This window comes from Xenopus tropicalis, chromosome 5 (assembly GCF_000004195.4).
Source record: "Xenopus tropicalis strain Nigerian chromosome 5, UCB_Xtro_10.0, whole genome shotgun sequence".
Taxonomy (NCBI): Eukaryota; Metazoa; Chordata; class Amphibia; order Anura; family Pipidae; genus Xenopus; species Xenopus tropicalis.
In genome coordinates this window covers 75,684,020-75,699,563 of record NC_030681.2, presented here as the reverse complement: position 1 = coordinate 75,699,563, position 15,544 = coordinate 75,684,020, and the positions used below count along the sequence as shown (strand labels likewise).

General features: G+C 36.7%; 1 protein-coding gene across 1 annotated transcript in view; it reads right to left on the bottom strand.

Annotated features, from left to right (window-relative positions):
* hs3st5 (heparan sulfate-glucosamine 3-sulfotransferase 5) overlaps positions 1–15,290 on the bottom strand; it is a 134,831-nt gene extending 119,541 nt beyond the window's left edge. Inside the window, 1 exon segment of the mRNA NM_001127152.1 lies at positions 15,226–15,290. The gene's annotated coding sequence lies outside the window, so the exon portion shown is untranslated.
* Between the last annotated feature and the right edge of the window lie 254 nt (positions 15,291–15,544).

Sequence of the window (15,544 nt, the reverse complement as noted above, 5' to 3'; positions counted from 1 at the left end):
CAGTAACACCTGTGAATCCCCTTAAATCAACCCAATGATTACTAAGGAGAATACCGAATATCCTATATACCAGCTGCTGTTCCATGCACACTTAGGGCCTAATAAGTCCCCAATTGTCAGAGGAATCCCTTGAGACCCTCACCAATACCCAACCCTTTATGAGCATATAATAACTCTCCCAGCTTTTAAAAGCATTGGCCAATACATTGGTCTATGCACTTTTGGAACGTACAGAGCACACTACAGCGAGTTTAAAGTGTGCTTGTACCTCTTGTTTGTAGCAAAACTCTCCCTTCAAATGCATAAAGATTGTTTGTTTCACAAGAGTTGACCTCTTCTATAGGGTCATATACTTGCTATCATGTTAATATATTGAAACAGATTGGATGGTATGCATGTTTGGGTAGATAAGATACCCAAATTAATGTAGTTAAATATGCCAACAATATTTGTCTGTTATAGTTAGGAAAGGTCAAATAAAGTGTGTAGACTGAACCCAGACTTCTAAAGCATTTTACAATATTAGTGCTCTATTAACATGCTCATGTTGTTATGTATGTATGTATTTATTTAAGAAGGTAAAACATTTTTTTAAAAAGAAAGTTGTGTGAACTTCTCTGTATTACCGAAGCTGTCACTTACAAAAGACTTAGGTCTACTGGTTTTTTGCCAAGATGCCCAAATTAAGTTACAGGATCTGCTTTGTAACCAGTGGTGTAACTACTCTTCAAAGGGGCCCGGTGCAGAGTAGCAAACTTACCAGCCCCCTACCTCATTGCATCCTTCCTCCACCCTGGTGTGACCTTCACCCCCCACCTGCTCTCCTACCACAGAGCCGGCATGGAGCAGGTATTCATATGTAAAATGTAGGAAGCAGACCCTGTAATCCAGGCCCCACTGTCCCCCGTGCCCCCTGTTACTACGGTGTCTGCTGCCTCTGTTTGTGACCCAAAATTTTGTTTGTTAAACTTTAGTATCAGTTGTACACTTTGGTTTAATTACTATTTTATATGGTAGCATGGCATTTTACTGTGTTCAGGAAGATCATGGAAACCCATATTCTTAACCTATGACCCACTGGTTAAGAATCCCTGGTCTACTCCCTCTAGAGAGAAAAAAGAACTTGATTGGTTTTGGTTATTTTTAATGTCTCATGGTAGTATCTCTATAACAGTGATATGGGTAAGAATGGAAAAAAAATGTTGGTTTAAGAATTGTTTGGGATACACAAAAGGGAGCTTACATATTTACATTATGAATTATTTATTTAACTATTATTGACTATTGTATAAGAACATTATATTTTACTAAAGGGGGGCACAAAGACACACCATAAACAACAAGGGAAACCAATTTGGGATCACAACCCATAGGTTTTGAACGACAAATGCCTAATTTCTTTAAAATATTTATTTAAATATGTATGCAGCTTAAAACTCTTTGCAAGTAATGGCTGTATATTGTTTCTAGCAGTTTGTCAGCTCCAGAATATAGATTAGAACAAGCACTGGCACATGGCTGCTTCTAGCAGCTGTCAGCACTACAATGTGGGTTAAAGTGCTGGAGATGTCTTTGTTTCATATATAAATCAAACATTGCCTAATACTGCTTTTAGCTGCCATACAGCCTCTAGTACAAGCATTCGTTCCTTCAGCTTCATTAGCTGGGGTTTAAAAGCTTCCTTGTTTGTTTTACTAGAGTTCCTGAGTAAAGGCAAAGAAAAAACATTTTTACTGCTCAGTTAAACATTAGTTAGCACTCCTACTCACAAGCCACAGGTAAACCTTAATTAGTTCATAAGTCCATGAACCATGTATAGGAATAGGTATAGGTTATCCAGAATGCTGGGGAACTGGGGTTTTCTGGATAAGGGGTCTTTCTATAATTTAGATCCTTACACTTTGTCTACTAAAAAAACATTTAAAGGGATAGTTCACCTTTTTAACTTCGTATGACGTAGATAGTGCTATTATGAGACAATTTGCAATTGGTCTTGATTTTTTTATTATTTGTGGTTTTTAAATTATTTCAATTTTTGTTTACCAGCTCTCCAGTTTTGAATTTAGGCAGCTATTGGGTTGCTAGGGTCCAATTTAACCTAGCAAACAGGTAGTGGTTTAAAAGAGAGACAGGAATATGAATAGAGGAGGGCCTAAATAGAAAATAATAAAAAGTAGCAATGACCCTAAAATTTCAGCCTCACAGAGCAAAAGGATTTTGGCTGCCGGGGTCAGTGAAAGCTGAAAAGAGTCAGAGGAGGAAGGTAAATAATTCAGAAACTATAAAAATTGAAGACCAATTGAAAAGTTGCTAAGAATAGGCCATTCTATAACATACTAAAAGTTAACCTGAGGGTTATCCACCTCTTGAAGCATTAATTAAACCCAATAGGATTGTTTTGCCTCTAACAAAGATTGATTATATGGGATCAACTAGTACAGAGAAAAAGGAAATCATTTTATTAAAATTAAGTCTAAGGGACATGGCCTTAATATCAAGCTTTCTGGATAACTGGTTTCTGCATAATGGATCCCATACCTTATAGGGATATTAGAAGTCAGCAAGGAGTTCTATGACCATTTAAAAGCATGATGCCAAAGCCAAGTTCATGGAATTTCTAATATCTTCATTTCTCACAACAGGGGATACATTATTTTTTAGAATACACAGATTTCAGCAACATGTGACAAGTACCACTTATGCTTATACGATTTCTATCATCATAACTCTAGAATGTAGGTTGGTATCAAGCAGCCTGTCAGTACTGCAGCATGGATTAGACTGGGTTGGTTTCATGTACAAAAGGGAACACATAGGAATAATAATAGTTTGAGAAAACAAAATTTAGGCAGCACAGTGAGTGTTCTGACTAGGAAGCACTGGTACGATAAATACAAACTCTGTGCCAGGGGGATGGAATGCAGATGCAGGGATCCCTGTGTGTCTGAATAAATGATTTATGCAATGAAGGGGTCATCAGGTATAGTAACAGATCTCTGTGAGTAGAATTCTGAGGGCAACACTCTTGGATGGAGCTACTTGCTGGTGCACAGAGATCAGCTGTTAAAGTTAAAAGTTAATCCACAATTAAGTCATAAACTTGTGCATTGATGGCATTTAATTAGCTGCTAAGTACAACTTAGCTGACTTCTAACTAGATAATGCTTGCCAATGCAAAGACAAACCGATATCCACAGACCAAATCCCAGGACCCTGGGACAGATGGAATACACCCTCGGGTACTGACAGGCCCGGATTTGTGGCGAGGCCATGAAGGCCCGGGCCTAGAGAGGCAAAAATTTAGGGGCGGCACATTATCCCCTGCACTGAAGTTTTTATCCCAAACGGAGCAATGGGGACCGGAGTATGTTACCTATGGATTGGTGGAAAGCTAATGTAATTCCTATATTTAAAAAAACGATTACATTCTTAGTCTGGCAATTATAGGCCAGTAAGTTTGACATCTGTGGTGGGAAAGTTATTTGAAGGTTTGTTAAGGGATCACATACAAAATTATGTACTGGAGAATGGCATTATGAGCAGTAATCAGCATGGCTTTATGAAGGACAGGTCATGTAAGACCAGTTTAATTGCTTTTTATGATGAGGTGAGTAAGAAGCTGGACAGTGGGGATGCAGTAGATGTGATCTATTTGAATTTTGCCAAAGCATTTGATTCTGTGCCCCACAAACAGTTGCTTTCTAAACTAAGGTTTATTGGTCTTAGTGAAGTCATTTGCACATGGATAGAAAACTGGCTACAGGATCGGGTACAGAGGGTGGTTGTTAATGGTACGTTCTCTACTTGGAGTAAGGTTCTCAGTGGGTCCCTCAGGGTTCTGTACTGGGGTCACTTTTGTTTAACTTGTTTATTAATGACTTAGGGGAGGGTATTATAAGCAATGTATCAGTGTTTGCAGATGACACAAAGGATATGACATCCTTGCAGCAGGATTTGACCAACTGGCAATCTGGGCGGCTAAGTGGCATATGAGACTTCATGTGTATAAATATTAGGTTATGCACCTGGGATGTAAAAATATGCAAGCCACTTATACCCTTAATAGGACTGCACTAGGCAGTTTTGGTCTATTCTGTTTTGGTCTCCAGTGCTCAAACTGGACATTATTCAGTTAGAGAGGCCAGGTTGGGATTGTTTATGCAGATAATAACCTCTCTAATGCTTTATTTACCAATAGGTGCTTCCAACTGACACAAGGTCACTCATTCTGATTAGAAGAAAGAGTTTCCGTCAAAATATTCGGAAAGGATTTTTACTGTGAGAGCTGTGAAGTTGTGCTGGCTGATACATTATATAGCTTTAAGAAGGGGTTGGATTTTTTTTTAGCAAGTGAGGGAATACAGGGTTATGGGAGATAGCTCTTAGTACAAGCTGATCCTGGGACTGGTCCGATTGCCATCTTGGAGTCTCTGTGGCCTATGCCTTCCTTTGGATCAACTAGCAGTTATATATAGGCATTCAGTTTGAACTTGATGGACAAGTGTCTTTTTTCAACCTAACTTACTATGTTACTATGTATCTATAAACTATTTTAAAAATGAGAAAGTTAGTGAATACGGAGCAGTTATAGTATTCTTATTCAAGTGATATAACTCCAAAGTGATTTCTGATATTGTAATGGGGTCCCTTATCAATTATCGGAAAAATTTGAAAAATAACAAGAAAGACTGTAATGCAGAACTAGCTGCAATGCCCATATCCATTATCCAAAAACCTCCAAATAACTGAAAAGCAATCTCCCACAGTGTCGATTTTACTCAACTAATTCAAATTTTTTAAAATAAGTTCCTTTTTTTCTCTTTAATGATGAAAAAGTAAGCTGTATGAATCCACATTTGGTGAAAAAACAATCCTATTGGGTTTATTTAATGTTTACGGACCCCAGTTTCCAAGCATTCGATATAATATGTCTCATACCTGTATTCGATATATACCTTTTCCTTATTGTTAAAGAAGCAGGGTTTTAATTGTTCACAGTTATGGATATTTAATTGTATTTAGAGCTTAATCTGTTATTTGTCTGTCCTTGTTAGATTTGTACATTTATTGTTTTTGAGCATTTTTTTACAGAATCTAAGAAGTGTGGGCTTTGTTTTGCTATTCAGAATATGGGATCTGTTTTGTGGTGTTCAAGGCAGCATGGCAGGAACATGAAAAGGGCAGGACCTTTGAAAGATCATAATGTACCAAATATGAGAACACATTCCCTTGGTAGAATACATTAAATAACAACTGTATTTTATCTGTGGTGTTAAGTAGATAGATTTGAGATGATGCATGCATCACCTTTCTAGGATATGGCATATGGGGACATATGGTACAGGTTACTGAGCACATATAGCTATCTGCAGTAGGTTATTTTAATGGGATGCCCAATCTGTGGTCATTCAGCCTACACTGTAGATGGTTCCAGGTTTAACATGCTGTCCCAGCCCTTCCAAGAATGAGAAGGTTGGGGCATCTGTGCATAGTGTCTGTTATTTGCAAAAACAAATGGGGGTTTAGTTTGTTTTCTGATATCTCCTTAAGGGCTTATTTATTAATGGTACACGCAAAAGTGCTAAGGGGTATGTTCCACTTAGTGAAGTCATTTGAACATGGTAAGAAAACTGGCTACAGGATCGGGTACAGAGGGTGATTGTTAATGGTACATTCTCTACTTGGTGTAAGGTTCTCAGTGGGGTCCCTCAGGGTTCTGTACTGGGTCCACTTTTGTTTAACCTGTTCAAAAATGACTTAGGGGAGGGTATTACAAGCAATGTATCAGTGTTTGCAGATGACACAAAACTCTGCAGACCAGTCAATTCTATCCAGGATGTGACATCCCTGCAGCAGGATCTTGACCAACTGGCAATCTGGGCAGCTAAGTGGCAGATGAGATTTAATGTGGATAAATGTAAGGTCATGCCCCTAGGATGTAAAAATATGCAGCCACTTGTACCCTTAATGGGACTGCACTAGGCAAATCCATAATGGAGAAGGACCTTGGAGTCCTTGTAGATAATAAACTTGGCTGTAGCAAGCAATGCCAGGCAGCAGCTGCAAGGGTAAACAAGGTTTTGAGCTGTATTAAAAAGGGGTATAGATTCACGGGAGGAGGGGGTTATTCTTCCCCTTTACAGAGCGCTGGTAAGGCCCCATCTAGAATATGCTGTTCAGTTTTGGTCTCCAGTGCTCAAACGGGACATTACTGAGTTAGAGAGGGTCCAGAGAAGGGCAACTAAGCTGGTAAAGGGTATGGAAAGTCTTAGTTATGAAGAAAGACTGGCCAAGTTGGGTCTGTTTGCACTGGAGAAGAGGCGCTTAAGAGGTAACATGATAGCTATGTATAGGGTATCATATAATAACCTCCCTAATGCCTTATTTACCAGTAGGTCTAAGGCATAGAGGCGGGGCAAGCAATATATGATTGACAGCTGGGATTTTTGAATTCCTTTATAATGGGTTTGGATGTGTTAATATAAAACTGAATTTGGGTTTCATGTTTAATTTGAAAAGGACTTTTATTATACAGCTTTTTATGTCTGGGTGACAGGTCCACTTTAACGATATAGTATTTTTTCTACTAAGAGTAAGCCTAGTCGTATTCTATTGTGTGAAAAGTTTAGCATTCTGTCTTGGCTCCAGATTTTCTCATTACCTAGATTAATATATTGAAATAGAAAAAAATGAATCCTTTAATGTAATAAAAGGTTAATTAATAATATGTCCCATTTAAATTATCAAGGCAATAATAAATTCTCTTAGCCTCACTAATTGTTGTACAGCCTACGAGCACCTCGCCAAATACAGAAAAGCAAATATTGGCAAAATGTTTTATTATTAACATCTAAAACTATTCAGATTCATGTTCAAGTTTCCTTCACATAAAAAGACAATTGATTTTCATCTTGCTTCAGCAGCTGCAAATGTATATTTTAGGTATAAACATTACATTTGTCTGCGGGAGATCAAGCCAATATTTATTTATTCTGCAAAACATTTAGGGTGCTGTTTATGAAAATGTGTGAAATATTCCATGCCATAGAAAATTGAAAATCCCATAGAGTACTAAGAAGCGAAAATAGAGCAATGAATCGCTGTGAACATTATGATGAAGGATGATGTATCCTATAATCCCAGGGCAGCCGCTGTTTCACAGATAACAGGCGAAGAACTATTAGAAAGCAGGAAAGCTGCAGTAAGCAAAAGACATTAAAACAAGCCAAAAAACCCAAATAGCTCAAGCAGCATGTTTTGTTGATCCTTTGTGGTAATGGAAACATGGCTGCTCTAAAAACTTTTGTAAACTGTTGTGCTTGTGAATAGCAAAGTTTAGTTATCTCAGCAAACATATGTTTAAGCCTTAAAGGAGAACTGAAAATGAATATGGCTAGAAAACTCTTTTATAACTTATTTTGTACCAGCTTAAAGCTTCAGCATCTCAATAGTAGTGATGATCCATGCCTTCATAGTCATCACAGAAGCTTCCCATCTTGGATGTCAGTGACACTGCACATACTTAATGGCTCTGAGCAGCTGTCAAGAAAATAAGGTTTGGGGTTGTCGCAAATTATCAAGTAGAAAGTAAGGTTCACCTGTCAAGAAAGGCTGTAATGCAGAACTAGCTGCAATGCCCTTATCCATTATCCAAAAAAACCCAAATTAAATCCTAATGCTAACTGCACTGATTTCTCGGCTGCCATGTTCAAATAATCTGAATGATTTGCTAATCTGCCTTATATTGTGATATTTATATTCTATACATACAAAATAGCCAAAACAGAGCATGTGCAGTAAATCAGTACAGAATAAGAATGGGAGGCACAGAACTTCACTGATAAATTCCTGTGGTTGCATTTGATTGCATTACATCTTCCCCCAATATGGTTAGGTTGGTTACAGCAAAGTATTGCAATGGAAAAAAAAGCAAGAGAAGAGTAGTTGCAAAGTATTTTGTAGTGGTAAAACATAGAAAGGATCTGACGCTAAGCTTCTGAATGCAGTAGGTCATTTTTCTCTGTTTGTTTTATGACCAGACATTCTCCTCTACATAGGTTGCAGCCTTAAAACCATTATAGTATTAGGGGCACATTTTCCAAAGCCTAAAGAGATTCATGGTAATTAAGGCTAATGCAAGCTAAACTAGTTTCTCCTTAATTTATGAATAATTTGCCCATCAATATTTGGAATGATTGCAAATTTAATCTCATCAGCTCATACCTTTAAAATCAATGGTCACTGGAGATTTTTTCTATTTACTTCTCAAAAACTCCAATACAGGATATCCAAGTTTTTCTTTTTCAAGATGTCACCTGACACCTCAAAGATATTGAAGACTGCCTGTAATTCTGGTATTCAATGATTTCTTTGTCTTTTCAATACAGTTAGATTTGAGGAAACTCAAGGTTAGTCTATTGGCAACATGACAATATGATTTTCTATAAATGTGTCCCTTAGTGACCATTTTATTGATAAAACTTACTAAAGGTTGTGTTCAGTTGATGGAATATTGGACATGGAGTAATGGATAGGAAGTCATTTTGTAAATGCTAATATGCTAATGATACTACAGGACCTCCACAACAGGCATGCTGTTTGATTAAAAGAAGGTAATTGCCAAGGAATGTTTGGTTGGGTTACAACACACAAAATATGCACATAACAACTTAGAAAGATATAAAACTGAATATGTTAAATTAGCCTATTAGACTAGGAAGAAGTAAATATAATATTTGTTCTCAAGTCTGGTTTATTGATGATGAAATAACTGGTTTCCACCTTATCTGTAAATGTTAGTATATATATTTTCCTCTTTGTTTTTAATAGCAATGATTTCCATTTACAGATATATAAATCTGTACAACCTCCAATGGTTTAGGCAATGGCAAATTATTTAGGGCATAACTGCACAAACAATATTATGCAATTAATCATAGGTACAATTGTAGATCAACTGAGTAACAATCTTTTTTTTTAATAAAAATCCCATTACAATATCACAGTATTTCAATAAACACATTAACATATCCCTATAAGCAACATCACTTGACAATCTAAATGCATCAGCAAGGTATATGTCACACATGCCATTATGGGCAAGAATATTTCTCAGGAACTTGTCCTTTTGAATGCTTAATGCCTGCTAATACTAAAGGTCACATGTGGGAGGTAAAAAATGTCATAACTGCCAGCATCAGCACAAAGTTTTTCTTATACAAGATGAATAATGCCAGACTAGTTCAGATGAGCAACATTGTAGTCTTTAGTGTTACACAGTCAGCTGAAATCATGACCTCTGTGCAAAGATCACAACAGCAATTATAACTTGTAGATTGAAAGATTTGCTTTGTAGCTGGGCAATTCTTAATTATCTCTATGTGTCACAACTGAAAGGGAAAAAAAAAATCTATTATTAGAGCTAAGGCTATCCACTGAAAATGATGTGTTGCACAGCTCAAGTACTAGGAGAATAATGCTAGCACATGAATGATACAAGAACATTAATCAAGGCTGCTACAAACTGCCACAGAATTGAGTTAGGAAACTCTGCTCCCCAGAAATCCTTTTTTTATTTAATTATTCATTTCATCTAACACTTCTTCAGTTTCCATGCTATTTCCCATTCATCTAACGAACACTTAACTTCTAAAGTTACTCTGAAAGTTAATGCAGCGCTGTATACAACAAATTTAATTACAAATATCTACCTCAAGGGGTTTTATTGTTGTCTAATGTAAAGAAGAAGTGGTTCGTAAAAGATTTCAAACACAAGTCCTTAAACATATAAAGCATAGACTTAACTGGATCCTAATTTATTTACAAGAACATTGAGAGTTACAAAAGCGGGCAAGATGTAATTCACAGCAACATGTAATCATCCAATTAAATATTTAAGACATTGTTAGAAGTCACTAAGTATTTTAATGTAGCCTTATACTGATTAAGTGTACGCACCCCTAACCATAGATTCAATGCCCACATATATACATGGGGCTCTTTAGGTATTTAACCCTTTTCTTGCTGTTATGTCATTGGCAAGCAGAGGCACATCCGAATAACACATTACCTAGTGTTCTTAACGTGTGAAATTCCTGGCAGAGAAAAGGCTAAAGCCCAAATTAAATTTGCTGAAAATGTAGCAGGCACAAAAATACAAAGTGTATACCTGTTGGTACTGTACCTTTACAGATACAGTATATGTTATCTGAAATGTTTAGGTCCTGAGGTTTTCTGAGTAAGTATTTCTGTAATTTGAAGCTCCACTCCTTAAGGCTACTAAAAACATTTAATATGAAAAATTATGGATTTATGCTTTCTCAGTAACCATTAAGTATACAGTATACTGTCTTATTTATTATGACAGAGATTCTCAGAATTGAACTGGTACAGGTATCGGACCCCTTATCCGGAAACCCGTTATCCAGAAAGCTCCAAATTACGGAAAGCCCGTCTCCCATAGACTCCATTTTAATCAAATAATTCAGAATTTTAAAACTGATTTCCTTTTTCTCTGTAGTAAGAAAACAGTACCTTGTAATTGATCCCAATTAAGATATAATTAATCCTTATTGGATGCAAAACAATCCTGTTGGGTTTAATTAATGTTTTATTGATTTTTTAGTAGACTTAAGGTATGAAGATCCAAATTACGGAAAGACCCCTTATCCGGAATACCCTTGGTCCCGAGCATTCTGGATAATAGGTCCTATACCTGTATAAATGTAAACTGAATTTGAGTAATATATAAGCAAGTTTTTTTTTTTCTAATTTGGATTGTGGAAAAAAAGATTAATGTTAAAGGGGAACTCCAGCTTCCGAATGAAATTTGTTAAAGAGTCCCAAACAACACAGAAACCCCTACTATATCAATGACTGTAATCTGTTATGAATAAATGCCATTTTTATATTCTGAAATGCATATGCACAACAGTTCTTCTGTGCCTGCATCATTTAAAAACCTGGCAGGGAGGAGGGACTAAAACACTGATGTTACAAATTGTAACAACTTCTCCACAGCTTACAGACAGCATTTAGGAATTTCATAACCCACAGTGCATTGCATTTGTTATTTACATCACGTGTGCAGGGAATTTGGAGGATACAGGCTTAAGGCAGGTTGAGGACAGTCGACAACTGTTACATTTTTTTTGTTGAGTCTCAAAGTAGTCAGCCAGATCAGCAGGAGAATAGGGGCCAGGCTTAGGTAACTGTTCCATACCACACTATTACATTAAAAATCATGAAAACGGCTGCATATTTTTAACTGATGTATACTGCAAAGTTACTTGAAATTATGTTTACTTTATGTTTTAAAAAGCTTAAGTTGTGTTTGGGTGGAGTTCCCCATTAAATAAGCCTTTTTTTTAGATTGCTAGTACATTTACAAATATATTTACAAAAAACTCAAATCGAAAGAATATCAGTCAAAAAGACTAGATTGCAACAAAAATTGCATCTGTAAATTAAGTTTGTTAAAAAAAAAAAAAAATAGCTTAAAAGTTAAAAATACACCTTCCATTGATTTCTATAAAAGCTCTGTATCTGTAAAATACTGCCAGGTTTTAGTTCTAAAATTCGACCTAAAAATTCGACTTTTTAGCTCAAATTTTAAAAATTCAGGATTGAGTTTTATATCGTTACAATTTTACAATTTTTTGCAATAGTGAATCATGGTAAAACACACTCACAGATTTAATAAAAAAGACTGTGGGGAAGCAGATTTATCAAAAATTGTTTTTCAAATTTTTTTTTCTATTAAAACTAGTAATGAGCGAATTTTTTCAGCAGGCATGGATTCGCAGCGAATTTCTGCATCTCACCATCAGCGAATTGTTTCGTAAAACCTCCACAAAGTTTTACCAAGAAAATTCACGGGTCTCAAGTCAAAAAAGGTGCGGTTGCATAAAAAAAAAAAAGTTGTTGCGTGAAAAATTATGTGTGGCACCGCGTTTCTCAAATTCTTCAGTTTGATCATCACTTATTGAAACATTTTACATTCAAAACAATGAATAAACAACTTGAACACAGCAAAATCACATTCTACAAATTTCCAATTGCCAAATTTCAAATTAAAAATGAAAATGGATTTTACTACTACAGCTCCAATCGACTTCAACTTGAACTTGTCAGCTTTTAGATGTCAGATTTTTATATTTAAGTTAATAATAGATCTTGAAAATTTGAGTTTGGGAAACTCAAGTTAGAATTATACATTTTTGCCGTAAATAACTTCAAATTGCTGTACAAAATCGAATTTGAATGTTGATAAATGACCTGCTTGGAGTTTACATAATTGCATAAATGCCACATATTGTAAAGTGCACAGTGTTGTCTGTCAGGGACCTGACTCCCAACGCAATAGAGTTGCATTTCCAGGTTATTCTTTGATTTATGATGTGCTACATGTTTACTGGCAACACACAGCATGGCAAGATCAAAGAACAGCAGGAATATAAAAAACACAGTTAACAGTTTATTCTGCTTGTCCCTCATTGCTGCACAATTAAAAACTATCAAGCTATTATTTGAATTCTGGTAATAAAATACCTCTTTAATCATTTATAGAAGATCTCTTTTGCATTTGTGAGTGTGTATGAGTATAATCTCTTTTAATTTCACAGCACAATACATTTTCGGCTTTATTATTACTGTGTGTTTTGCTGTTTCTGTCCTCACGCTGGGCTAAGTGTTTTGGAATACAAAGATAGATGTCTACACTGATGGGGCAGTTAAAGATCCATAAAGAAAAGCATAAATGTCTATGGAACATAATGATGCTTTGTAGTTATCATTTACTGGTCTTCAGCAAGTTACTTGAAAACATGCCTGCTGTCACTGGGTACTCACTTGACCAATGCATTTCATTCTGCTTCTGATAGTGGTCATATTTCTAAAATACTGTGCAGCAATGTGGATGGAGGGCTGAGCTGAACCTGCAGAAAAGGTCATATAAAAATCCTTGCTAACTTCATGTGAGGCAGATTTTCATCCATCAACCATGGCTGTGAAATATAGCAGATATTATATACTTGCAGCAGAACTCTAAACACCTCAAGTATTTTAATGTAGTGTCTATAATCCTCTTTAAACTAGCTGCGAGTTTAGTTCTTTCTAAAAATAGTTTAGAAATTATGATGTTTTATCATCTTACATATACTGTCTTTAAATGTAATTTGCTGAAAGATACTATTGAAACACTGGAGTCTAGCTCACAGATTTATTAAAACAGAGCCTGAATACTTATATTAAATATATAAACACGACAGTTGGTGCTGGTAATGGTGGGTGGGGATAGAGAACAGGAGCCTAGGACATAAAAATGAGACTACAGCTGTAATACAAAATTCATACAGAAGATGGTGTTGTGAATGTGCTCCATTTGCTTTGCTCAATAGTCCAGTTCTTTGTAAACTGTTCCAGGACACATACACAACTATAAATGTATACAGAACATGCATAGTTTCATGTGCTGTGAAGATGTTGTGTATGTGTTGTTCCACATATTTCTGCCTATATATTTAAAAGCATAATCTCTGTGATTTGTATTGTGACAGTCCTTGAAGTTAGAGGTTGCTTAACATGCTTTCCCGCTGTCATTTTTATATTGAGAGTAACTGTACTCTCATTGCATCTAGATTTTAAAATGTCATTGTAGTCTTTCACTACCTGTGTGGGTGGTATATGTGTGCAAATCGCATCTGCACCACATACCCCCCCCACACATAAACAATATACACTGTTCTATAGCAAATCCCACAATTATTTACAAGTAAAGAAGATAGAAATCATTACCACCTCCCATTCAAAAATATATAAGAAAATGTATTGTAAAGCATTCATATCAATTTTTAAACATATACAGCAACAACGCCCACTGCGAGTAATAAGAATATGTGAATAGTCGACCTCTATATTAACATGTTATAATTACAATTGCAACAGTCAGCATTATATATGCTTCTTAAACAGCTCCACACAAAACTATAAATCATGCAGTCAGTTGTGCATTCCCTCTAGGCACTATAACACCTGAGTTTTACTTAATCCATATATTTCCATAGATAGTGCATGCCCTGGCTCCAACATTTGCATATCCAGTGTTCTCATTGCACCCTGCCCCTAAGTACATTTTGGTTAATAAAGGTAAACTTTGCATGCTATACGTTACATTAATCAACCTGCACTTTCCTGCCTGTCTTTTAGTTCTTACAGTGACTAAAATAAAAGGCTTGTTTCAGTCCCAGAGCTTAGGCAAGACTGCAGCAGTTGGTAATTTTCAATTCACACTGTGGCCTTACATAAACTAATTTTATTAGCACACATATTTTCTAGCTTACGAATAAGGCATGTTCAACTGCACTGCCAATAACAGCACTGTACCAGCAGAGGTAACTGGACGTTATGCTTTGTGGCAAAAGGGTGGGCAATGAGACTGTCAGAAAACAAATAAAAGTGCAAAGTATAAAGGATACATTGCAATAGTATATTATAGTCACTGAATATTACAAACACAATTCACCAAAAACAAAACCTGTATAAACAGCCAGTGAAAGGTAACTCAATCTATGGGATGTACAGGTACTATTCCCAGTTGACACAAATTACACATCTTCTATGCAGCTGTGGTGTGTTTGACAGTGTGTGTTTGTGTGCATCAGTGCATTTGTGTTTGCAGTGTGTGCATATGGTATAAGGTATATAGGAAAGTGCATGTGTGTGTAAGGGCAGGTATATGAGGATGCAGGTATGTGTCTGTGGTTTTTTTAGAGCATGAGTATTGTGTGAGTTTGCATTCACATGGAACAGAAAGGTATAGTCTGGCATGAATGGAAAGTACATTTATTATTAGTCTCCAGGGCACACAGTCTGGCAGGTGCCCCCGAAGATCAGTGCATGCAGCATTACCCAAAACACCAGTTCATGAAAAGTCACCTACCCCATAACTGCAATCATGCCCTAACTTAACCCACATTGATCCCAATATCATTATGTCTGCAAGAGCAAAGAATACACAAAACTGTGCCAACTGCAAGAAATATCCAGCCCGATGCCAAGGTGCCAGCAGGGTAACAGCTGTTTCAGGCAACTCTGAAGGAAATGCTCTTCTCAAAATATCCCTTGTTTCCATTCTTTCTCCTTGCACAGACTGGGCAAAAACTGAAGCAATAACAGAGAGGAAGAAGGTGTGCATAGCAGAAGAGCCTGCTGTGTACTCTCACTTACCAGCAGTCCTCAAGTAACACAGCGGAGCTGCTTGTAGCTACAGGATACGGCTGGCACTACTGCTGCAGCTCCTTTATCCCAGGAAGATGCTGCTGGCAGAGTGCATGGGGAAGAAGTGAGGAGAAGAGCTGAGCCGTGACACACACAGACACACACACTCATACACACACGCATACACAGCCGTCAGGGCTCAGGATTGGCTCTGTGCACATCCCTGGGAGGCTGTGGAGACTAATTCCCTCCCCTCTTTATAGACTCCAAGGCTGAAGAGAGCTGAAATAAAACGCACACACACAGAAGCTTTTGTGGGTAAAGGTCG